The sequence below is a fragment of the Callospermophilus lateralis genome, unplaced genomic scaffold (assembly GCF_048772815.1).
Source record: "Callospermophilus lateralis isolate mCalLat2 unplaced genomic scaffold, mCalLat2.hap1 Scaffold_91, whole genome shotgun sequence".
Taxonomy (NCBI): Eukaryota; Metazoa; Chordata; class Mammalia; order Rodentia; family Sciuridae; genus Callospermophilus; species Callospermophilus lateralis.
This window is the reverse complement of record NW_027517238.1, coordinates 5952152-5976716: the sequence shown is the minus strand read 5'-3', so window position 1 is coordinate 5976716 and position 24565 is coordinate 5952152. Positions and strand designations below refer to the sequence as shown.

At 35.7% G+C, this 24565-nt stretch overlaps 2 pseudogenes; one reads left to right on the top strand and one right to left on the bottom strand.

Annotated features, from left to right (window-relative positions):
• Positions 1-24565, bottom strand: part of LOC143637798 (F-BAR and double SH3 domains protein 2-like) — a 150564-nt pseudogene that overhangs the window by 20196 nt on the left and 105803 nt on the right.
• On the top strand, positions 18079-18453 carry LOC143388640 (transcription initiation factor TFIID subunit 13 pseudogene; annotated as a pseudogene).

Sequence of the window (24565 nt, the reverse complement as noted above, 5' to 3'; positions counted from 1 at the left end):
TGCTAGATTGGCACTTGTTATTATGGCTATGCAGAAAGTCAAGGAACATAGTATACATGCCCTCAGAGTGAAATTCTGTACATCTTTTCGCCTACCTTTTGGCCGTAGCTGTCATTAAGTGAGACTGGTTCTCTTGATCTGTGGGCACTAACTTAATAGACATATTCAATTTAGTAATTCTCAGTACCTAGTGAAGGGTCTCATAAGAAGGACTGGCTCAAGGCATACTTACTGAAGTAAGCTGTTCCTACTGAGGATTTGTTAGTTTCACTAAAAGAGTAGGCTCTTTTGAATATGGAGTTTAGTTAAATAAAAACCACGATTGCTCATTTGGAAATACTGTAAATGCAAAAGTAACTGAAGATTTTTGTAGGCACATTCTACAAACTGTTTTCAACAGTTTGCATTTATAAAAATCCGCTGTTTCTTTTCACTGGGATTAGCTTAAACCAAAAACAGATTTTCATATTCAAAAACAAAGACCTCTATACTGCAAGAACTATTAGGCAATACCTGGGCTGATGGAACTAAACTACATCTCAACGGTTAAAAATATTTAATCTACTAATAAATTTGAGAGGTTTTCCATTACAAAAAAAGATTAATTTCCTTGCATTTCAATCATACTATTCAACATGGTCTTCATAATGACTGGAGTCAGAATTTCTGTGTAACTCTCATATTCAATCATCATACTCTTAGACAAAGTTGACTGTTTGCTTTTGTTCAATATTTGGGGGAAGTGGCTAAAGATAGGGAAGACAAGTACATAGTATTAGCTATAATTAGAAAGTTTAAGAAAAAAAATAAACCAATATTAAACAAGGACTGCAAATCTCTGACCAACTAATCCCACTCTGAAAATCTGTACTACAGGAAAAATTCTCAATATGGAAAAATACAGTCACCTGTTGGTATCCAAGGCAGGTTGGCTCCAGGACCTCTCATGGATACCAAAATCAATCAATGTCCAAATCTCTAATATAAAATGGCATAGTATTTGCATATTAAACAACACACATTCTCCCATGTATTTTAAATCATTGCTTACATTGCCTAATACAATGTAAATGCTATGTAAAAAGTTGTTACTGGGGCTGAGGTTATAGCTCAATGGGAGTGCTTGCCCAGCATGTGTGAGGCACTGGGTTCGAGTCTTAAGAACCACATGTAAATAAATGAAATAAAGGTCCAGTGACAACTAAAAAAATATTTTTTAAAAAAGTTGCTATACTATTTTGTCCAGGGAATATTGATAAGAGAAAAAAAGTCTGTATATGTTCACAATTGAAGTGATTTTTCTCCCAATTTTTTTGATCAGTGGTTGGTTGAATCCATGGATGCAGAATCCAGGGATATGGAAAGCCAATTATATGTGTAAAAATTTTTTATATTATTTAAAATAGCAAAAATTTGGAGGCAGTCTAAATAATGAGCATATAAGAGAATATTTAAGTGAATTTTATTATGCCTTCCTAATGGAATACTGTACAGGCACTGGAAGAATAATTATGAAGATCATCTAGTGACAAGGCATGTTAGGCTGGAAAAATACAAAATTAATTTAATTATGATAAATATATTTAAAATATATATATCAGTAATGAATATATTTCAAAACATGTTGTATACCATAAATATATATAATTTGTGCTTGCCAATTACATGAAAATGAAGAAAGAAAAGAGGAACGAATTATACCACATTGCTATCTGTATTGTTATGGAACTTTTGGTCATTTGCCTCCCCATTCTGTTTTCTAATTTTTTTTGTAATATAGTTATGTAACTTTTCCTATCATAAAGTTAATATTATTTCAAAAGTTAGGTTGTAAATTGGTTGTGGATTTTGAGTAAGGGAAAACAAAGAAAAAAAAAGGAGGGATGAATGACATAAAGACAGACTAAGTCACTGGCAGCAATTCAAACACAGGAAGCTCTTCAGTTACCCACCAACTGAACATTTACACCAGCAGACTGTTCTCCTTTTAAACAATGTTGCCATATTCTGAGATTCTTTTTTTTTTCTTCCCAGTTTTATATTCTGTACCATGTATGAATCAGAAGACAAAGAGTCAATACTCAAGTATAGTTCCTTCCTTATTCTATAAGGTAAATAGACTGTATATTGAAAAAACATATTTTATAAGGCAATTTTCAGTTATACTGTTAATGTCTACCAGTAGTATCAATCATATTTTCTAGATGACTAATGCTTATGTTGGCATCTATAATGGAAGAAAATATTTGGTTACTAGAATGTGTGCTTCTGCTTTACATTTGTCAGCCAGCTAGCTGTCAGTGTGAAGAGATACAATCCTCTCTAAGTTATTTTAGAGATGTTATTCAAAAGCAGGTTAAATAAATATTGGGACCTCAATAAATAATTTTGTGTCTGAATCTCTCTTTAATTTATATTGTCAGTAGATCTTCTACAAAATATAATCCCTCAATGAGGAGGGAAGACATAGGATTACCAAGACTGACTAGATAGAAGGAAAATGTGGGATGAGATTGCAGAATACTTCCTTTACCAGAGACATGTCTCTAGATGAGCTGATGTCTACATATCACTAGATGCACATTTCCTTCATTCCCCTCCTTTATACCCAGGAGCCCTTCCTCTTTATTTCTTGCTAAAATTCTTCAAGGACTACCTTCAAATGACATTTCCTGCATGAGGCAAACTTCTTCTAAGTAGTATTGAGCTTTTCTGGCTGCATGTCACAGAACTATGAGATTTTAGAGCTGGAGATCTTGGAATCAATTAACTTAACATTCTCTCAGAAATCCAGAAAGAAGTGACTTTTCCCAAGGTGTGCTGATGATAGAGGTAAGGAATTTCAAGCGGCCACACAGTGGCCCAGTCACACACTGCTACGTATCACTAAGGTCTATGAAAGTCTTGTCTTCTCTCCCAGCTTGTAAGCTCTTTGAGGAGAGAAACAAGTTTTATTTACCTCCAATTTGCCTGGAAGTAAGCACAATGTGAAGTGATACGGACCTTCTCAGGTGGTTTAGTCAGAAGAGGTGCTAGTCCAAGGATAGTAATGGGTTTGATTGGTTGGAAACAGTGCTGCTGCTGTAGAAGCCAAAAGCAAGTTTGTGCCCAGAATTTGCTGACATTATAAACTATACAACAAAGTAACCTAAAGCAGATTGGAATTAACATCTTTTAAAAGATGCAATAGGAAGAAATATTCCATGACATGAAGCAACTCTGTTCTAATGAAAACATGGCAAGCTCTTCTAACCCCAAAGTCATTTGGGTGATGTGTGGTTTTTTCCCCTGGACTGAATTACCATTAATAGTGAAATAAAAATAAACCTTCAATAGATCTTGTCTTCTTAAATGTATACCCACACACAATCCTTTTTAAATGTGCAAGTGTATGCCCATTAAAAAAATCAGAATGTTATGTGAAAAAACTGAAAAAACTTCTAAGAATGTTTTAAAACTTTGGCTAATTTCTCTATCAAGGAAGCTTTATTTCTGAAGGACACAACATTACAAATACAGTGGAACTTGGGAGATTTTAGCTTTTAGTTTGCTACTGTTCCACCTACCCACCTATGTATCCATCTTTTTCTCCATTTCTTCCTTCAACAAATATGAAGAACCTATTATGTGCCAGACATTTAGCTGTGCACAGCAATGAACTAGGCAGATATGGCAATTATATTTCAGAGAGGAAGACGGACAATAAACAAAAGAAAACAAAGAGGAGAAGTACAAACTGTGATAACACCATTAAGGAAATAAACAAGATGAGAGAGAGTAATGGGTAACAAGGTGGCAGTAGGAATTAGGTCTGACTAGAATGCATCACATATCCACCTATGTAGTATCAGGGAAATCAATGAACTTTTCTGATTCTTAGATCTTTAACATGACAAACCAAAGTTGAACTGGATGACATCCAAGTGGAAAGACCTTTGGATGTGAAGTAAGAAAACTTAAGCTTGTGCCCCAGGTTTGACAATCAAGTATGAGAGCCTGTGGGAGCTGGAGTTACCTTTACACTGAGCCTCCACACTGCTGAAAATTTGTTTATTTTAATTTTGAGACAGGTATGGTTATGTTGTGCAGGCAAGGTGTGAACTCCTGGACTTGAGCGATTCTCTTGTCTCAGCCTCCTGTGTCACTGAGACTACAGCTGTGTGCCACCACGCCTCACTCACACTTCTTTAAGATTTTACAACTCTGAATGTTTTTCACTTTCACTAAAGATGATTTCTGAAAACTTCAGAAAGGCTAGGTTAAGTTTTCTATTCTACTACTTCTAGCTAAGAAGTACATTTACTTCATGAATAGAATAAATAATGAGATTGGTAGATAATCATTGATAACCCCATTAATGACAATGTATTCTTTTTCTGCACATTAAAAAAAAACATTAACAAACTGCTTTTATCTTCTCTCTTCTTTTTCCTGTACTTCTTTTTCATCCTTTAGTGAAAGCCCATCATATCCAAGAAAAGAAACCATACCGAGTGTAGTGTGCCATTGCTGGTGGCTGCAGGAGTGCGGGCCCACCGCTCATTTTCCAGTTCTTCCATTACTTGGTTCATGGCACTCTTTAGCCATGTGTCCACAGAAACGCCAATCTGCTTTAGCAGGTCTAGCCGGGATTCAGCTTTCAACTTAATTATCTAAGGAAACCAAGAAAATGATCAGAAATCAAGGCATTTCCCCCCTTTCATTATTAAATTATTTCCCATTTATTTATTTAGGACAATCTTGATATTCACAAGCAATTCTTCTTGGGTATAAAAGGTAATTTATCATTTGCAGAGAGGAGGAGAAATGAAAAGAACATAAACACAAGAGCAGTCCCCCTAAACATGGCAATAGCATACTTCTTCCTTCTATCTATCTATTGGGGGTGGAGGTATGTGCTGGAGATTGAAACCAAGGTCTTGTGCTAGATAAGCATGTGCTCTACTACTGAGCTACACCTCCAGCCCTTGACTGACTGTATCTTCACAAGAGCATAGTACTGATGACACATCAAATATAACTTATGAGGGGCTGGGGTTGTGGTCAGCTGTAGAGCGCTCTCCTAGCATATGCAAGGCCCTGGGTTTGATCCTCAACACCACATAAAAATAAATAAATATAATAAAGGTATAAAAATTAAAAAATACATAACTTATGAATAGGAAAAGGAAGTATGCCATAAAGCCTACTCCCCCCCCCCCCCGTTAACAAGGCTACCCTTCAGAACATCCTGAAATCCAGTATTTTCAGCCTTATAATCCAACTCTTGGTCTTTTTCTTTTCCTCTATAATCCATCTTTTACAGGCTGTGCATGGTCTCATCATGTCACTTCCCTGCTAAAAACTTCTACAAAAACTCTGGAGTGCCTACTGAATATAGAATTAACTAAATTTTAACATGGAACAAGCCATCTTTCAAATTCAACTTATTTCCTCCACTACTTTCCACACACCCTGTGCTCCCACACTACTATGTGCTGTTCCTCTAATATATCATGTGCTCTCATGCCTCTGTTGATGAGGGTCCCTCTGTGCATAATATCTTTTTATTGCCTTTTGATGTCTGGTGAGTTCCTACCTTTCAAGAGTCAGTTCAAATATTATCCTTTCTCTGAAGATCTTCATGACCACCCTGCCTCCTTACTCCATACCCCTTTCTCTGCTCCCAAGGCAGGTTATACAGACCCACTCAAAATGTGGTAGCATACACATTACTTTATACTCATCTGTGCAACTGCTGACCTTTTAAATATAACTAGGCTCCTTAATGACTGGAGCACTGACATTCGGTGCTATTCTTCTGATAAGTGTTTGATAATTGTTTTGAATGAGTATCCTATATAAAGTAACTTCTATTGCTCTTCTAAGAAAAGATTTTACTTTGAAGAGGTATACTACTTCAGTTGATATTAATCTTAAGATGCCTTCAGTGCCACTGAGTTAAAAACTACTGTTTCCTTTCAATAACCACTTTTTAATAATAAATGATCTCTTTTTAATAATTCTAATATTTTCAGCACAAGCTTAAATAACTTCTTTTTTTAATATTTATTTTTAATTTTTTGGAGGACACAACATCTTTGTTTTATTTTTATGTGGTGCTGAGGATCGAACCCAGCGTCCCGTGCATGCCAGGTGAGAGCGCTACCGCTTGAGCCACATCCCCAGCCCCAATAACTTCCCTTTTGATTTGGCTGCCTTTGGTGATTGTTTGTTGATTAATAGTCTTTTTGCTTTTAAGTTATGATGCAGCTGTCAGAAATAGTAGGGACTGGAAAAAAGTTCCTCTTCTACAAATTCAAGAAAGGGAATGACTGCCTCGTCTTTAGTCCTTATTACAAAAAAACTTACTAAACAAGTGACTATAAAACCAATTTTAAATCTGTCTGAAACAGTGACTGCTCTGCTACAACAGGCATGCCTCTGAAAGTCATCCTCCAGTGACAGCTCCATGCTTCTCTGATTGACAATCATCTCCAGCCTCATCCAGTATTCATGCCTTTACTTCTGCTTCGGGTAGTCTGCCATCTCCAAAAACCATGGCTGGGAGCAGGGGGTGAGGTGTGCAGCTCAGTGTAGAACACTTGCTTAGAATCAAGTTCTGGGTTCCATCTCCAGCAGCAAAAATACTGCTCCCTCCAACCCAACCAAATAACTGACCAAACAAACAAACAAACCCCAAACAAAACCTCCACCCATGCTAGGAGTGAGTCAATCCCTAAAACATTCCCAGTCTGCCAATCCCTAAAATTCATGCTTTCCTAAATCCTACATATCAGCTCTTGTTTTGTTTAGAGAGAATGTTTTGTAAAGATCATTCTGTTCAATAAATGTAATTCATCACACATCAATAGACTTAAAGATAAGAATCATATGATCATCTCAATAGATGCAGAAAAAGCATTCAACAAAATACAGCACCCTTTCATGTTCAACACACTAGAAAAACTAGGTATAACAGGAACATATCTCAACATTCTAAAAGCTATCTATGCTAAGCCCCAGGCCAACATCATTCTAAATGAAGACAAATTGAAAACATTCCCTCTAAAAATAGGAACAAGACAGGGATGCCCTCTTTCACCACTTCTATTTAAAATAGTTCTTGAAACACTGGCTAGAGCAATTAGACAGATGAAAGAAATTAAAGGGATATGGATAGGAAAAGAAGAACTCAAATTAGCACTATTTGCCAACGATATGATGCTATACCGAGAAGACCCAAAAATTTCCACCAGAAAACATCTAGAACTAATGTTTGAATTCAGCAAAGTATGAGAATATAAAATCAACACTGATAAATCAAAGGCATATCTGTATATCAGTGACAAATCCTCTGAAAGAAAAACTACCCCATTTACAATAGCCTGAAAAAAAAAAAAAACCTTGGGAATCAACTAAAGAGGTGAAAGACCTCTATAATGAAAACTACAGAACACTAATGAAAGAAATTAAAGAAGACCTTAGAAGATGGAAAGATCTCCCTTGTTCTTGGATAGGCAGAATTAAAATTGTCAAAATGACCATACTACCAAAAGTACTATACAGATTTAATGCAATTCCAATCAAAATCCCAATGACATTCCTCATAGAAATAGAAAAAGCAGTCACGAAATTCATCTAGAAAAATAAGAGACCCAGAATAGCTAAAGCAATCCTTAGCCAAGAAGAGTGAAGCAGGTGACATCACTATACCAGACTTTAAACTATACTACAGAGCAATAGTAACAAAAACAGTATGATATTGTTACCAAAATAGACTGGTAGATCAATGGTACAGCATAGAGGACACAGAAACTAACCCATATAATTACAGTTATATTAGACAAAGGTGCCAAAAACATATATTGGAGAAAAGATAGCCTCTTTAACAAATGGTGCTGGAAAAACTGGAAATCCAGATGCAACAAAATGAAATTAAATCCCTATCTTTCACCATGCACAAAATTCAACTCAAAGTTGATCAAGGACCAGGAATTAAACCAGAGACCCTGCACCTAAAAGAAGAAAAGGTAGGCCCTAATCTCCATCATGTTGGATTAGGTCCTGTAAGTCTCGATAGTGCAAGAATTAAAAGAATCAACAAATGTTATTGATTCAAACTAAAAATCTTCTTTTCAGCAAAAGAAACATCAGTGAGGGGAATAGAGAGCCTAAAGAATGAGAGCAAATTTTTACCACATGCTCATCAGAGCACTAATCTCTAGGTTATATAAAGAACTCAAAAACCCTGACACCAAAAAAAAAAACAAATAACCCAATCAGTAAATGGGCCAAGGAACTGAACAGATGATATACAATCAATGAACAAATATATGTAAAAATGTTCAACATCTCTAGCAATTAGAGAAATGAAAATCAAAACTAACTCTTAAGATTTTATCTCACTCTAGTCAGAATGGCAGCTATTAAGAATATAAACAGGGCTGGGGATGTGGCTCAAGCGGTAGTGCGCTCGCCTGGCATGCATGTGGCCTGGGTTCGATCCTCAGCACCATAAACAAAGATGTTGTGTCCGCCGAAAACTAAAAAATAAACATTAAAAATTTCTCTCTCTCTCTTCAATAAGTGTTGGAGAGGATGTGGGGAAAAAGGCACACCCATATATTGCTGGTGGCACTGCAAATTGGTGCAGCCATCTGGAAAGCAGTATGGAGATTCCTTAGAAAACTGAGAATGGAATCACCATTTGACCCAGCTATCCTACTCCTCAGTCTATACCCAAAGGACTTACAAACAGCATACTACAGGGACACAGCCACATCAATGTTTATAGCAGCACAATTCACAATACCTAACTGTGGAACCAACCTAGATGTCCTTTAGTAGATGATTGGATATTTAAACTGTATATGTGTGTGTGTGTGTGTGTGTGTGTGTGTGTGTGTGTGTGTGTGTGTGTGTACATACATACATATACATACACACACCACACATACACACACAATGGAATATTACTCAGCATTAAAAGAGAATACAATCATGGTATTTGCAGGTAAATGGATAGAGTTGGAAAATATAATGCTAAGTAAAGTAAGCCAATCCCAAAAAACCAAATGCCAAATGTTTTCTCATATAAGAATGCTGATTCATAATGGGGATGAGGAGGGGAACATGGGAGGAATAGACAAACTCTAGATAAGGCAAAGGGAAGGTATGGGAAGGGAGGGGGCATGGGGATAAGAAAGGAAATGGAATGAAATGGACATCATTACTCTAACTACATATATGAAGACATGAATGGCATGACTCTACATTGTGTACAACCAGAGATATGAAAAATTGTGCTATATATATGTAATATGAATTGAAATGCATTCTGCTGTCATATATAACAAATTAGAATAAATTAAAAAACAAAAAAGATCATTCTGTTATTTAGCAAGTAATAAATTCAGCTTAATTGTTTCACATATTAGAATGGTGGTCTCTTTCTTTTAACTTTGAAATTTCCAATGAGAGAATTCTTTTTTTTTTAAATTTTATGTATGTATGTATGTATGTATATATGTATGTGGTAGTGAGGATCAAACCCAGTAACTCATACATGCTAAGCAAGTGCTCTACCACTGAGCCACAATCCCAGCACCCCCAATGAGAGAATTCTGATGACCCTCTCTTGGTGGCTTTCTGTTCGACTCTCACAGATTCCACTCATAATACAATTTTAGTCGACCTCTTCTTGGGAAGTTGGTGTCAAAAACAACCTGATCTCTGATTTGTTCAAGTGGGGTTTTATGGCTGAATTAATGTTGTTATCTTAAGAGATTTTAAAGCATATAATTTTTTTTAAATGGAGGCAAAATTCACCATCCTAACCATTTTAAAGTTCAAAATTGAATGGTTTGGGGTATCATATAGATTGTTATGTAAAGTAATTAAAGTTTTGGCTTAAAGGGACATCATTTGGTAAATATTCTTGAAAAATTAGCTTTGTTGATCGCTCATGAAAAAATAAATTTAATATGTAATTAAAAGACAGAAAAAAAAGAATCTTTACCTTTCTTTTGTCTTCCCTCCCTCCCTTTTTTGGTAATAGTTTTATGGACATATAATTCATATACCATAAATTCACTCATTTAAAGACTACAATTCAATGGTTTATAGTACATTCACAGTGCACGCAATCATTTCTGTCAATTTTAGAACATTTAATCATCCCTGAAACAGCTCAGTATGATTGAGCTATTGCTCATTCCCTGCTGCCCTGAGCAGCCACTAGTCTGCTTTCTGTCTGTAGATTTGCCTCTTCTGGATATTTAATATAAATTAAATCATAAAATATGTGAATTTTTTGTGATTAGCTTCTTTCACTTAGCATGTTTTTTAAAAAAAATTTTTTTAGTTATACATGGACACAGTATCTTTATTTTGTTTATTTTTATGTGGTGCTGAGGATCGAACCCAGGGTCTCACATGTGCGAGGCGAGTGCTCTACCGCTGAGCCACAACCCAGCCCCTCACTTAGCATGTTTTTAAGTTTAATCTCTGTTGTAACATGTATCAGTACTTCCATCTTTTTAATGGCCAAATGATATTCTGTATTTGTCAACTAATGGACACTTGGGTTGTTTCTATTTTTTGACTATTATAATGTAGTTATAACATTCATATACAACTTTTTCTGTGTGCATGTTTTCATTTCTCTAGGGTGTATAGATAGGAGTACATTGTTGGGTCATAAAGCAACAACTCACTTGCAGAATCACTGTTGATCCCACCAGCAGCATATGGTTTCTCCATATCATGGCAAACAACTATTAAAGTCTGCCTTTTTGATTCCAGTCATTCTAGTAGGTGTGAAACTCATGGCTTTGTTTGCATTTCCTTGATGACTAATGGTGTTAAGCATCTTTTCAAGTGCTTATTAGCCATCTGTACATCATTGGAGAATTATCTATTCAGAGTCTTTGCCCATTTTAAAATTGGGCTGATTGTCTTGTTATTTTTGTCTTTTTAAGATGAGTTTTCATGTATTCTCGAAACAAGTCCCTTATCAAGTACATGATTTGCAACATTTTTTCCCATTCTGAGATGTTGTTCACCTTTTTGACTGCATCCTTTATTTTTATTTTTCTGGATTGAACCCAGGAGTACTTAAGCACTGAGCCACATCCATAGCTCTCTGTTTTTTTTTTTTAGACAGGGTCTCACTAAGTTGCTGAGGGCCTCCATGAGATGCTGGGATTACAGGCGTGTTGCTACTACACTTGGCTTGATCGCATCCTTTAAAGTATGAAAGTTTTTAATTCTGATGAAGTTCAATTTATGTAGTTTTCCCCCCACATTTTTTGCTTGGGCTTTTGGTGTCAAATATAAGAAACTAATCCAAGGTCATAAAGACTTACTTCATGGTTTCTTTTCAGAGTTTCATAATTTTACCTGTTACATTTAGATTACTTTGGAATTAATTTTTTATCTGATGTTAATTTTTAAAATAATTAATTGGTACGCCATGAGACTAAGGTGGCTCCAGTATCCTGGATTCCTATGTAAATAAATAGGAACCCAACTCAGTGTAAAGGGTAAAATGAAATAAGCTTCATCAGTCAAAAACTGCCAACTACCTTCTAACAGGAAAGGATCTAAATAAGGCTACTGCTCCACATTAACCAATCAAATATTTTCTTTTTTTTGCTTTCTGGTTCATCCTACAAATCCTCCAAGCACATGCTTAAACCCAGTGGCTCGGGTGGCAAGACAGGAGGATCACTGTTCAAAGCTAACCTCAACATCGAGGCTCTAAGTAACTCAGTGAGACCCTTTCTCTAAATAAAAATACAAAAAAGGGCTAGGGATATGGCTCAGTGGTTGAGTGTCCCTGAGTTAAACCCTCAGTATCCCATCCCCCAAATCATCAGTGTACCTATATGAGAGAAGATCATAAGACATCATTTCAGGAGGGGTCCTATCACATGCCAGTAAGAATGAATGCTGCATAGAGAGGCCAAGAAGAATCTGGACAGGCCTTGCTTGGTTTCCCCACTCAGTCTATTAGCACTAGATCATACTCCTTTGTCCAATAAATTTCTATGTGGTTGTCCATACTTCAATCATGTCTATGCAATGAAGTCTCCATAAAATGAGAAGGTTTGGAGAGCTTATGGACAGTTGCATGCATGGAGGCTTGCAGGAAGGTGAACAAAAGCTCATTTTCATGTTGGGATGGTGGTATACAACTCCATGGGAATGGAAGTTTCTGGACTCAGGATTCTTCTAGATCTTGCCCTATATATGTCTTCATCTAGCTGCTTATTCATATCCTTTAAAATACCCATTATAATTGGTAAATGTGTTTCTCTGAGTTCTGTGAATGGCTCTAGCCAGTTAATTTGGCCTAAAAGCAAGGGGATTGTGGGAATCCCAATTTTTAGGCAGTTGGCAGAAGTTCTGGAAACCTGGGCTTGTGACTTGTATCTAAAGTGGGGGCAATCTGGGGCCAATCTGTGGGATCTGATGCCATTTCCAGGTTGATAATGTCAGAGCCGAACTAAATCACTGCCAGGTGTCTATTGAAGAACTGAATGCTTGCTGGCTGGTGGGAAAAAAATTCTTGTTTATTTTGGGATCATGAAAGTGATCTGTATTGTGAGCATAGAGCAGGGGGAATTAGTTTGGTTTGTTTCCTCAAAATCCTCAAGAGATTCCAATTGTTTATTTATTTATATATTTGATATCAGGGATTGAGAGTAGGGGCACTCAACCACTGAGCCACATCCCTAGTCCTATTTTGCATTTTATTTAAAGACAGGTTCTCACTGAGTTGATTAGCACCTTGCTTTTGCTCAGTCTCCCCAGCCATTGGGATAACAGGCGTGTGCCACCACACCCAGCTCCAATTGCTTATATTTTAACAATTGCTTATAAACAGAATTTTCCAGTGTTTTCAAATCAATTTTGATGATATGTAAACTGATTAAAAGCTTTGGAATATACCTTTCTGTAAATTTCATAAAAATTTACTTAACCAAAAATTCTGAGGTGGGTACATTAAACTCCATTTAACAGATGAGAAAAATGATTTAACTGCGATCATACTGATTTTGGTAAATTTTTTTACCAATGGTTCCTAATGAATCATGCCTTCTTGTCCAAGTTGTCCCCTCCCATACTGATTCTGGGCTTGTCCTTGTGATTTGGTTTGGCCAAATCCATTTGCTAGTAGCCAAAGCTCACTGATAAGGGCCATTCAACTTTGTTAGGGAGGCCAATTTTACCTATGTGAGGATGAAAGAAGACACAGGAAAGACCCAGCCCTCCAGGCAACTCTATGGCTGAATGTAGTGCTTAAGTAATATCAGGAAAAACCAGTAAAAGAAATGCAGTTAACATCCAGCATAGTAAAAAGCAATAAAACACTGCTGCATTTGCTATAAAGTTAGGGATAGTTTTTAAAGGCAACAACAAATATTGTTTGAATAATTTAATTTTGGTATGTTTGGGCATTTTCCAGGTATCATTCTGTTACTGATTTTTAATTTAGTTCTGATGGGTCACAGAACTTACTTTGAATCTTTTTTTTTTTTTTTTTTTTTTTTGTAGTTGTAGAAGGACAGAATGCCCAGAGTCAGTGTGGGAGGGGACTGCTTAGATAAGGCAACATGTTTTATTAGGAACCATTGGTAAAATAGTTTACCAAAATCATACCAAAATCATACCAAAATCAGTATGATCTCACTTAAATCATCTTTCTCATCTGTGAGATGGAGTTAAATGTGTCCACCCCCAGAATTGTTCTATGAATTAAATAAAAAATATTTATGGTTATTTTTATGTGGTGCTAAGGATTGAACCCAGTGCCTCACACACAGCCCTGTATGTGAATCTTTATAAACTTAGTGAGACTGATTAACAATCCAGTATATAATGCAGCTGAATGGTACATGTGTATTTTAAAAGACATACATTCTACTCTTGTGCAGCAGAATAGTCTGTGAATGCCAATTAGGTAAAGTCGTATAGTAGCATATAGGATGAAGTCTTTCCATAGTCTTACTGATTTTCCATCTCCTTGTTCTATTATTTGCTGAAAAGTGGTTATTAACTTTCCTAACTACAATTGTAGATTTGTCTTTTTCTTCTTTTATTTCTGTCAGGGTGTGATTCATGCATTTTGTAGCTGTATTGTTAGTTACACAAATATCCAAGATTATTGTATCTTGATGAACTGACCCTTTCATCATTATGAATCATCTTTTTCTTGGCCTGAAATCCATTTTGTCTGACATTAATATACTCATTACTGGTTTCTAATGATCAGTGTTTGTTTGCCTGCAGTAAGCAATAGCTAAAATTTCTGCTTAGTTTTTTCTTTCTTTCCTTTTTTTTTTGCCTTTCAGCCAGTTATTTCCTGGCAAGCTTCTTAGAGTATGTTTCACATAAGGACTCAGGTTTTGGCCAAGGATTGGATGGTAATTTACATGCAAATTTTTGGGCTGCCTGATGTCCATCCTCAAGTCATTAAGAACAAGGATCTCTGCTTGTGCTCTAGTGTGCTGCCCTTCACAGTTTAAGAGCTGCTTAATGCAAATGTCACCAGTACAGGCCCATTCTTTGAAATGGCGATTCCTCTTTGGTTTTAACATGCTTTGGGTCATTTTCCATCTCTGTCAAATGATTTTTGTTTTAATGTTTTTATCCCAGATTAATAACTGTTATACAAAACAGTGAGCCTTTTATAAGCTAATCCCTCTACTATAGTTTAAATCTAAAATGCTCCCTAAAGGCCCATGTGTTATAGGTTTAGTTCCCAGCCTGGTATGATTGGGAGGTGGTGGAAACTTGTAGGACCCAGTGGGAGGTCTTCCAGTCACAGGAGGTATGACTTTGAAGGGGATAATGGGACACTACCCCTTTTTCTTGATGTCTTGTTTGTGGCTTGGTTATGAGGTAAGCAGCTTTGCTCCATCATGTGTTCCGCATCATGAAGTGTTTCCTCACCACAGGCCCAAAGGCAGTGGGATGGGACAAATGAACTAAAACCTCAAAACTAGGAGCAGAAATAAAGCTTTTCTCTTTAACTTTATCTGGGCCCCCACCCCACCCCACCAGTGCTGGGAATCAAACCCTGGGCCTCAAAAATGCTAAGTGAGTGATCTGTCATTGAATTACAATGCCAGCCCCCAACGTTTTCTCTTTATAAGGAGATTATCTCTGGTATTTGTTACAGTAACAGAAAACTGTCTAATATACTCCCATTACAAAAAGCAAAAACTGGGGGCTGTGGCTGTGGCTTAATGGTAGAGCACTCACCTAGCATGGGGGTGAGGCACTGGGTTAGATCCTCAGCACCACATATAAATAAGTAAAGCAAAGGTATTGTGTCCAACTACAACTAAAAAATAAATATTAAAAGATAAATAAATAAAGGTATTGTGTCCATTTACAACTAAAAAATACTTTTAAAAAGGCAGGAACTGCTATTGAGATATATTCTACATTCAAAAAGAGTTGCAAAGAAATCTAAAAATTTTGTAGTTCTGATACTGCTTAATATGTATAAAAGGATAAAGAAGTTCCATAAAAAGAAAGAAAGGGGCTGGGGCTGTAGCTCAGTGGAAGACACCTGCTTCACATGTGCGAAGCACCACACAAAAATAAATAAAGATATTTTTAAAAAAGGAGAGGAAAAAAGTACTGAGATTTTCAATGTAAAAGTGGGAAAAAATCAAAGAAATTTAATAAAATCCCTCTAACTTTAAATTTAATTGGATATACCAAATTTAACTCATGATCATAAAAGAATAATAAATGCATAGCACTAAATCTAAGAAAGAGGGGCTAGGATTGTGGCTCAGTGGTAGAGCGCTTGCTTAGCATGGGCAGGACCCGGGTTCAATCCTCAGCACCACATAAAAATAAAGGCATTGTGTTGTGTACATCTACATCTAAAAAATAAATATTAAAAAGAAAATCTAAGAAAGAACAAAAAATAAATGACGCTCACAGTAATAAGCCCAGACCTTCATAGCTCAGACATTAGTGCCTAAATTTCATTCTCTATTAAAAGAAATCTGAGGGCTGGGAATATGGCTTAATAGTGGAGTGCTTGCCTAGCACATTCGAGGTGCTGGGTTTGATCCTCAGCACCACACAGAAATGAATGAATGAGATGGAGGTGTTGTGTCCAATAACAACTAAAGAAAAGAAAATGAAAAATAAAAGAAAGAAAGAAAGAAAGGAAACAAACAAACAAACAAATAAATAAATCTGATCTCCTTGGAGCTAATTCTAAGTCTGGGCAGGGAAAATATAAGGTGAGCCTATGAAAGCTTGTTGTGCTTAAAAGAAAGTATTCAAACTATTGGGGGTAACATCAAAGGGATACAGAAGACACTCTGAATGGACTCCAACTTTAGATAATATGGGGCCAAATTTAGATAATATGGGATTTAGAAAATGACAACTGAATTAATCTAACAAAAAATGAACAAAAATTCATAAGCTGAAAATACATAGGGTAAGACTCCTCAATATTATTGAGGGGTCAATTTTCATCAAATTGATTTATACATTCCAATCAAAATCCCAGCCATCTTTTTTTTTTTTTTTTTTTTGTAGAAACTGATAAGCTGATGAAAATGAGAATAGTCCAAACAATTTGAGGACTTACAGTAACTGATCCCAGGACTTATTATTCTAAAGTCATTAAGACTGGACACTGGCATAAGGATAGACATATAGATCAATGGAACTGAACACAATCAAAGGAAGATTCACACATACATAGTCAGTTGTATTCAGTAGAGTTGCAAAGGTAATGAGGAAAACTGCTGGGAAAACTGCATCTCTATGTTGAAAAGAAAAACCATGACTGTTAACTCAAACTGGACCTCAACAACTGAAATAATTCTTAGGATCATAGCCCAAACAGAACACTAAAATTACAACACTTTTTAGAAAACATAAGAGAATATATCACAACTTTAGTGTGGGCCAAAAATGTCTTACGATTTAACCATAAGATAATACTGATAAATCAGATCTCACCAAAATTAAAAATTTACAATATAGAAAATGAAAAGCAAGCCAAAATCTGACGAAAACATTCACAATACATATATTTGAAAAATGATTAATACATAGAATTAAGACTGACCCAAATTTTAAAAATGGGTAAAATACTAAAAAGGATATATGTTTGGCCAAAAAATTATAAGACTCAGCATTTTAGCAATCAAATGCAAATCAGAACCACAATGAAATATATTGTATATCCACTCAAATGGCCAAATATATAAAAACCAATGATACTAAATGCTGGTGAAGGAACTGGAACTCCCATATCCTTTTTTTTTTAACATTTATTCATTTATTTTTTAGGTGTAGATGGATGGACACAACACAATGCCTTTATTTTTATGTGGTGCTGAGGACTGAACCCAGGTCCCGCCCATGCTAGGCGAGCGCTCTACCTCTGAGCTACAATCCCAGCCCCTGGAACTCCCATATCTTGGGAGTATAATATGGTACAGTCACTTTGGAATACACGTTGGCAGTTTCTTATAAACACACATTTACAATATGATTTAGCAATTCCACTTTTAGAGAAATCAAAACATGTCCAATCTTGTATATTACTTGTATATTCTTATAAATAAAGAGTAAAAATCTGGAAATAACCCAAATATATATGAACAGGTAAATGGGTAAGCAAATATATGTATCGAAAGGGAGAGACTGGATACAAGAGTACATACTCTCTTTCATTTAAAGAAAATACAGAATAAGTAAAGTTAATCCGTAAGACAGAAAACACTTCCGTTGTTACCTGGTCACAAGAGAACTTTCTGAGATGACAGAAATATTTTATATTTTGATTGTGGTAGTGATTTAGGCTATGTATTTGTCAAAGTTCATTGAATTATACATTTAATATTGTTATATTTTACTGTATATATAGTATATTTTGATAAAGTTGATTTTAAAAAACCTATCAGGTCAGAACAATACTCAAGATAGAAAATACCTATTCACAACACCAGAAATAACGAATACTTCGACAAACACAATGGGGTAAAAAAGAACCTTTACAGGAGAAAGACCCAGTAGCACTACCTAATTAAGTGACCACTCATGATGGCAGATGAGGAAGAAGACCCGACCTTTGAGGAGGAAAATGAAGAAATTGGAGGAGGTGCAGAAGGTGGACAGGGTAAAAGAAAGAGACTTTTTTCTAAAGAATTACGATGTATGATGTATGGGTTTGGGGATGACCAGAATCCTTACACTGAGTCAGTGGATATTCTTGAAGATCTTGTCATTGAGTTCATCACTGAAATGACTCACAAGGCAATGTCAATTGGAAGACAAGGTTGAGTACAAGTTGAAGATATGGTCTTCTTGATTCGAAAGGACCCAAGGAAGTTTGCTAGGGTTAAAGACTTGCTTACCATGAATGAAGAATTGAAACGAGCTAGAAAAGCATTTGATGAAGCAAACTACGGATATTGATAATTTTTGTACTTCATGAAATTTCATTATATTCTGTGGAAATCATATTTAATAATTGTGTATTTTGTTCAGTAATGTCCTAATATCTAGGCATGTAAATGAAAGATGGAGGAAACAAAGTTTTCAGCCTTTATTTTAATGTCTTTGATTTTAGAGTGGTCCTTGAGCCTTTAATTACCTGCCTTTACATGACTATACTTGAATTACTTACTGAGTTTAATGACTACACGTAAGTTAATGTACCTTACAAATTATGCAGTTCCTTCTGACTTTTGACTTTCTAAAGGATGAAGTAGTATTTATGTGTTAGGTATATTTGTGCCATTATAAGCTATACTATAGCTGTTTAATATGTGAAATCTAAGTGTCATTTTGACTATGACAGCTGAGACATATGCCTTACATATTCTGAAGTTTTTAGACAACAGTGGTCTGAGATGTTATTAAACATAGTGAACTGGTTTTCTTTTAAGGAGATGATATTTGAAACTACAAGTTTTTGTAAGAATGTTTATGTGTTTTAAATGATAATTTGTTTTAATATTTTCTAAAGAGTGATTTTTTTATTTTTATTTTTTTAGAAACTTAAAAGTTTCATGTTGATGCTTCTATGTTGAAACACTTTTTTGATTTAAAACCTTTTGGACCTAGGTTACTTTTTAAGTTTTAGAACTCATTTTCCCAATCATCTACTTTCAGGAGCAGGAATGGCAATATTTAATGAGCTAATGGTAGGATAAGCATTTGGGGTAGTGTTTTTTTAACATATTTGTAAGTACTTGTGGAAATGTGTAGTTGACTAAAACTGTAACTACAAAAACCACTTTTGTAGTTCACAGTATACAAGTTTTGTGTGAATTTAGCTTACTGCATTAAATTATTGCCCTTAGCTTAAAAAAAATGACCACTCATATCATTAACTGCAGACAACTTTATTCTATATGATTCCTGATGTTATGGAAAACATGGCATCACCACTGAAGCATTCCAGCCTAAAATCTAACCTGCCTCTAACTAGGCTGGTAGACCTAACTTGCACCTTATAGAACAGAAATAATGTGTCAGTCTAATAAACGTATAAAGCCAATATTGCAAAACATAATATAGATGTTAAATATAGGTGTCAGTAAGTCCATGTTTATTCTTCTCTTTTCTGTATGCTTGAAAATTTTTGCAACAAAAAATTTAAAAAATGATTAGTTGCCTGGTGTGGTGGCACATGCCTATAATTATCCCCAGCATCTTGGGAGGCTGATCTCTAAATAAAATACAAAATAGGGCTGGGGATGTGGCCTATTTTAGTAGGTATTAGTAGTCGAATGCCCCGAGTTCAATTCCCCATACCTAAAAAAAAAAAAAAAAAAAAAAAAAAGTGATTAGTTAAGAGGTCTGCTAACATTAAGAGTTCAGTAAAACTGCACAATAACAGGCTCTAACATAATGTAAGTTTGGACACAATATGATTGAAAATTGTTTTTATAGTAGGTTCAAACTTGTCATTTCATTATCCTTGTAATAATGAGGCCTTAACTTTTTACATAACTGGATTTTTTTTTATAACATTACAACAAGGGTCTTAATTATTTTTGAGTCACTGAGGGACAAGAGTAGCACAGTAATTTTAAATTACTCTTGTATGATAGCACTCTATGAGGTGACAATTTAAGATAAAACAGGGCTCGGCATAGTGACACACACCTGTAATCCCAGCAACCCAGGAGACTGAGGGAAGAGGATTGTGAGTTTGAGGCCAATTGCAGCAACTTAGCAAGACCCTATCTCAACATAAATATAAAAAGGCTGGGAGCATGGCTCAGTGGTAGTGTACCCCTGGGTTCAATCACTCAACCCCTAGTACCAGGTGTGGGGGAAACTTGTATCTATAAAAGTGTGCTTATATAAAGAATAATTTGATATTTTTCTTTTGTTAATTCACTGACACTATATAACCGAACTCTGAATTTTTTTTTTTGTTTGTTTGTTTTTGGTACTGGGGATTGAACTCAAAGGCACTTAACCATTGAGCCACATCCCCAGCCCTATTTTGTATTTTTATCTAGAGACAGGATCTCACTGAGTTGCTTAGTGCCTAGCTTTTGCTGAGGTTGGCTTTGAACTCATGATCCTCCTGCCTTCATGTCCAAAGTTGTTGGGATTACAGGTGTGCATCACTGTGCCTGGCTGGACTTTGGTTTTCAAATACACATTTAATTCAGATCATAGAATCTAGTGAACATCTTGGACAAAGGATAATGTAGTCTATAGTTCCTCTTACAGATCTTACACCAAAGGAGGTTACTAAAAATGTCCTATCTTTGATTTCTCACATTATTTTTTCCTTGTTGTGTTAATCATTTCATTGTTCAAAAAAACAGAACTCGACCAACCCAGAAAAAAGTTATAATGTAAACTAAAAAACATTCTGAAACAACATAAGTCATGAACAGACTAGACTACTATTTAAAACTTTTGACTTCTTTACAAGCTACTTTAAAGAACACACACACCTTTTTAAAAAATATTTTTTTTGTTGCAGATGGACACAATACCTTTATTTTTATTTAAATTTATCCATCTATCTATTTATTTCTTCTTTATTTTTTAAAATATTTTTAGTTGTAGATGGACAGAATAGCTTTATTTATCTATTTGTGTGGTGGTGAGAATCAAACCCAGTGCCTCACATGTGCTAGGGAAGTGCTCTACCATTGAGCCACAACCCCAGCCCTCATCTTCTTTTTATTTATTTATTTATTTTTTGTGGGGGTACTAGGGATTGAACTCAGGAGCACTCAACCACTGAGCCACATCCCCAGTCCTATTTTGTATTTTATTTAGACACAGGGTCTCACTAAGTTTCTTAGCGCCTCACCATTGCTGAGGTTGGCTTTGAACTCGCGATCCTCCGTCTCAGCCTCCTGAGTGGCTGGGATTACAGGTATGTGCCACTGCGCCTGGCTCACCTTCTTTTTTATTGTAGTAAAGTGTATGTAACATAAATTTTCCATGCTAACTAACCATTTGAAGTGTATTGTTCAGTGGCATTAAGTACATTCATACTGATGTGCAGCCATTACCACTATCTTCCAGCTCTCGTTCATTTTGCAAAACGGAAACCCTATACATTAAACAATAATTTTTCGGGAGTCTGAGGTAGGAGGACTGTGAGTTCAAAGCCAGCCTCAGCAACTTAGAGAGGCCCTAAAGCAACTCAGTAAGATGCTGTCTCTAATATATATATATATATATAATGAGAGCTGGGGATATGGCTCAGTGGCTGAGCACTCCTGGGTTCAATCCCCAGTACTAAAACAAAAAACAACAATTTGCCATTCTCCCTCTCCCAGCCCTTGGTAACCTCCATTCTACTTTTTGTCTATGAATCTGATTATTTTAGGTGCCTCATCCAGGTGAAATCACACAGTATTTGTCTTTCTGCAACCCTGATCTCTTCTGGTTCTTATTTGCATGGAATATCTTCTTCCACCCATTTATTTCAATCTGTCTGTGTCTTTGGATCTAAAGTTGAGTCTCCTATAGAAAGCAAATTTCTGCCAATTTCTAAGTTTTGACTGGACAATTTAATACATTTACACTTAAAGTAATTACTGATAAGGAAGGACTTCTGTCTTCCTGTTTGTTTTATATATGCTTTATAGCTTTTTAGTCCCTACTTCCTCCTGTATTATTGTATTTTGTGTTTAGTTGATTTTTCAGTGTCATGTTTTAGTTCCCTTCTCATTTCTTTTTGTATATTGTATAGCCATTTTCATTGTAGTAACATGGGAATTACATTTAACATCATTATGTTGTAACACTCTAAGCTATTACTTTTTAAATAGTTATGTAAAAAATAACATAAATGATGAATGTGTGTGTATATGACAAAAGGCATTTCAAAAAATTTGAATTCCTAAATACCATACTAAGAACATTATTATTAGCTGGGCATAGTGGTGCATGCCTATAATACCAGTGGCTTGGGAGGCCGAGGCGGGAAGATCGAAGCAAGTTTAAGGTTAGACTCACCAACTCAGTGAGGCCCTAACCATCTGTTTCAAAATAAAAAATTAAAAAGGGCTGGGGATGTGGCTTAGTGGTTAAGTGCCACTAGGTTCAATCCCTGGTATCAAAAAATAAAAATAAAATTTAAAAAATTAACATTTCATTTAAACAGTTGTCTTATTTCAAATTCCTGAATTAGAGGCTGAAGACATGATATAGCTCCTACAAATACTCCTGAGACAATCCAAAGATCATGACAGTAAAACAAGAGTTTGTCCATCACTATTGGTATTATTTTTTGTTGTTGTTGTATCTGGGACTAAACCCAGAGAACTTAACTGAGTCACATCCTAAGCCCTTTTTATTTTATTTTATTTTATTTTTTTTAAATTTTGAGACAGGGTTTCGCTAAGTTGCTTAGGACTTCACTAAGTTGCTGAGGCTGGCTTTGAACTTGTGATCCTCTTGCTTCAGCTTCCTGAGTCACTGGGATTACTGGTGTGTGCCACCATGCCCAGTGAGTATAGTATTTTCATCAGTATCTGGAACATAGCTGATGCAGTGGTTGAATTAATCAGTTAGTAAATCTGCCCCAAATTAACCAGACAAGAATTAAAGATCTCTAGTCTTTGGAAAAGCATTTTTTATATTTTGAATTTCTTCTAGTTGGAAGATTCTTTAACCTATTACAAAAGACCACAAATGACTTTTATTCTAATTAGCAATACTGAATGGAGACATAATATAGGAAAGACTGGATAAAGCAGATTCTTAATAAGGCTCTTGTTAGCAGGAATTAAAAACCAAACTTGAAAGCTGTAATGCAATTTTAACCACCTTTCTCTCTCTTGTAACAGGTATTTATAATTAGGTAAAAAGCTATTGAGTAACTATGCAATTCAGAAAAACCAATGCAAAAGATATACAGGCAGAGAAAAGAAAAAGGGTATGTACAAAACAATTAATGTCAATCTCTCTTGTTTTCTAGTCTATCAAAAAATTTCATTATGACAATCTTGTAAGTACTGCCCAAATACACATGCCCTCCTATTTGCCAGTTAGTTTTAGCTGGGAATTTTTTTAAAATTCTCTAATATGAGGAAACTGAGAGATCATTTTAAGAAAATAGAATTAATTACATTTTACAGACATTCAAAACTGAGATAATCTGACATTATAATTTTAGCATATTCCATATTTTGGAACGAAAATGATCTTTGAGAATGCAGACTTAAATGTATTAGGAGAGGTGAAATATTCTGTTGTGGGAATCTCACTTTATATTTTTAGTTTTAAGCTAACAGTGTAGTTTAGCATACTCATACTCAGGGAAATAAAAGGTCAACTGGCCTTTATTTAGGCCTTTATTTAGACTGACAGCTGTTAGTACTACTACTATAAAAGATGTGGTAGTAGAGGCACTAGTGGAGTTAAGGTACTAGATAGTGATACCATGGATGGAGTCTGTAAATGGAAAATATAAGTACAATCCCTTCAGAAAATTTCTGAGACTTGTTCTAAGGTAATCACTTCTGTTCCACTAAGGCGGTAATACTGGCTTCATCCAGAGTGAAGAGAAACAAAACAATAGAATAATAATCTCTTTTACCACAAGCCAGTGTTTTCCAAACTGGCAAGGGCCCGCCAGCAGTACTTGGCCAGCACCAGAGGGTAGTGGTTTAGCTGTGACTCTGAATTCAGAGAGGAAAATGTCTGCTCACTGCACACCCTGCCCTTCTCACTATGGAGGCTGTGGGTCAGACTATGCCAGGAAAGAAGCAGAGGAGAGGTTACTGGAGCTTCTTTAGACCATGAAGATGGCAAACCCATTCTGGTTCAAATCACTTCCATGGGGCTCTGTCAAAAACACGCTCATATACCCTGTGTTTGCCTCTGTCACCTCACCCTTACCCCACAACCACGGAAGCACTTTTTCAAAACCTCTAGAGCAATAAAGGGGTGTTTGAAAATCACTAGTTTAGATTACCTTCAACCAATGCCAGAATTCCTTGTACAGAGTCCCTGACAGATGCTTGCCCAGAATCCTGAGCCCTTACAGTGTTGCACTATGTACTTATTCTGCCACTCAGAAGATCTGACTCTTAGA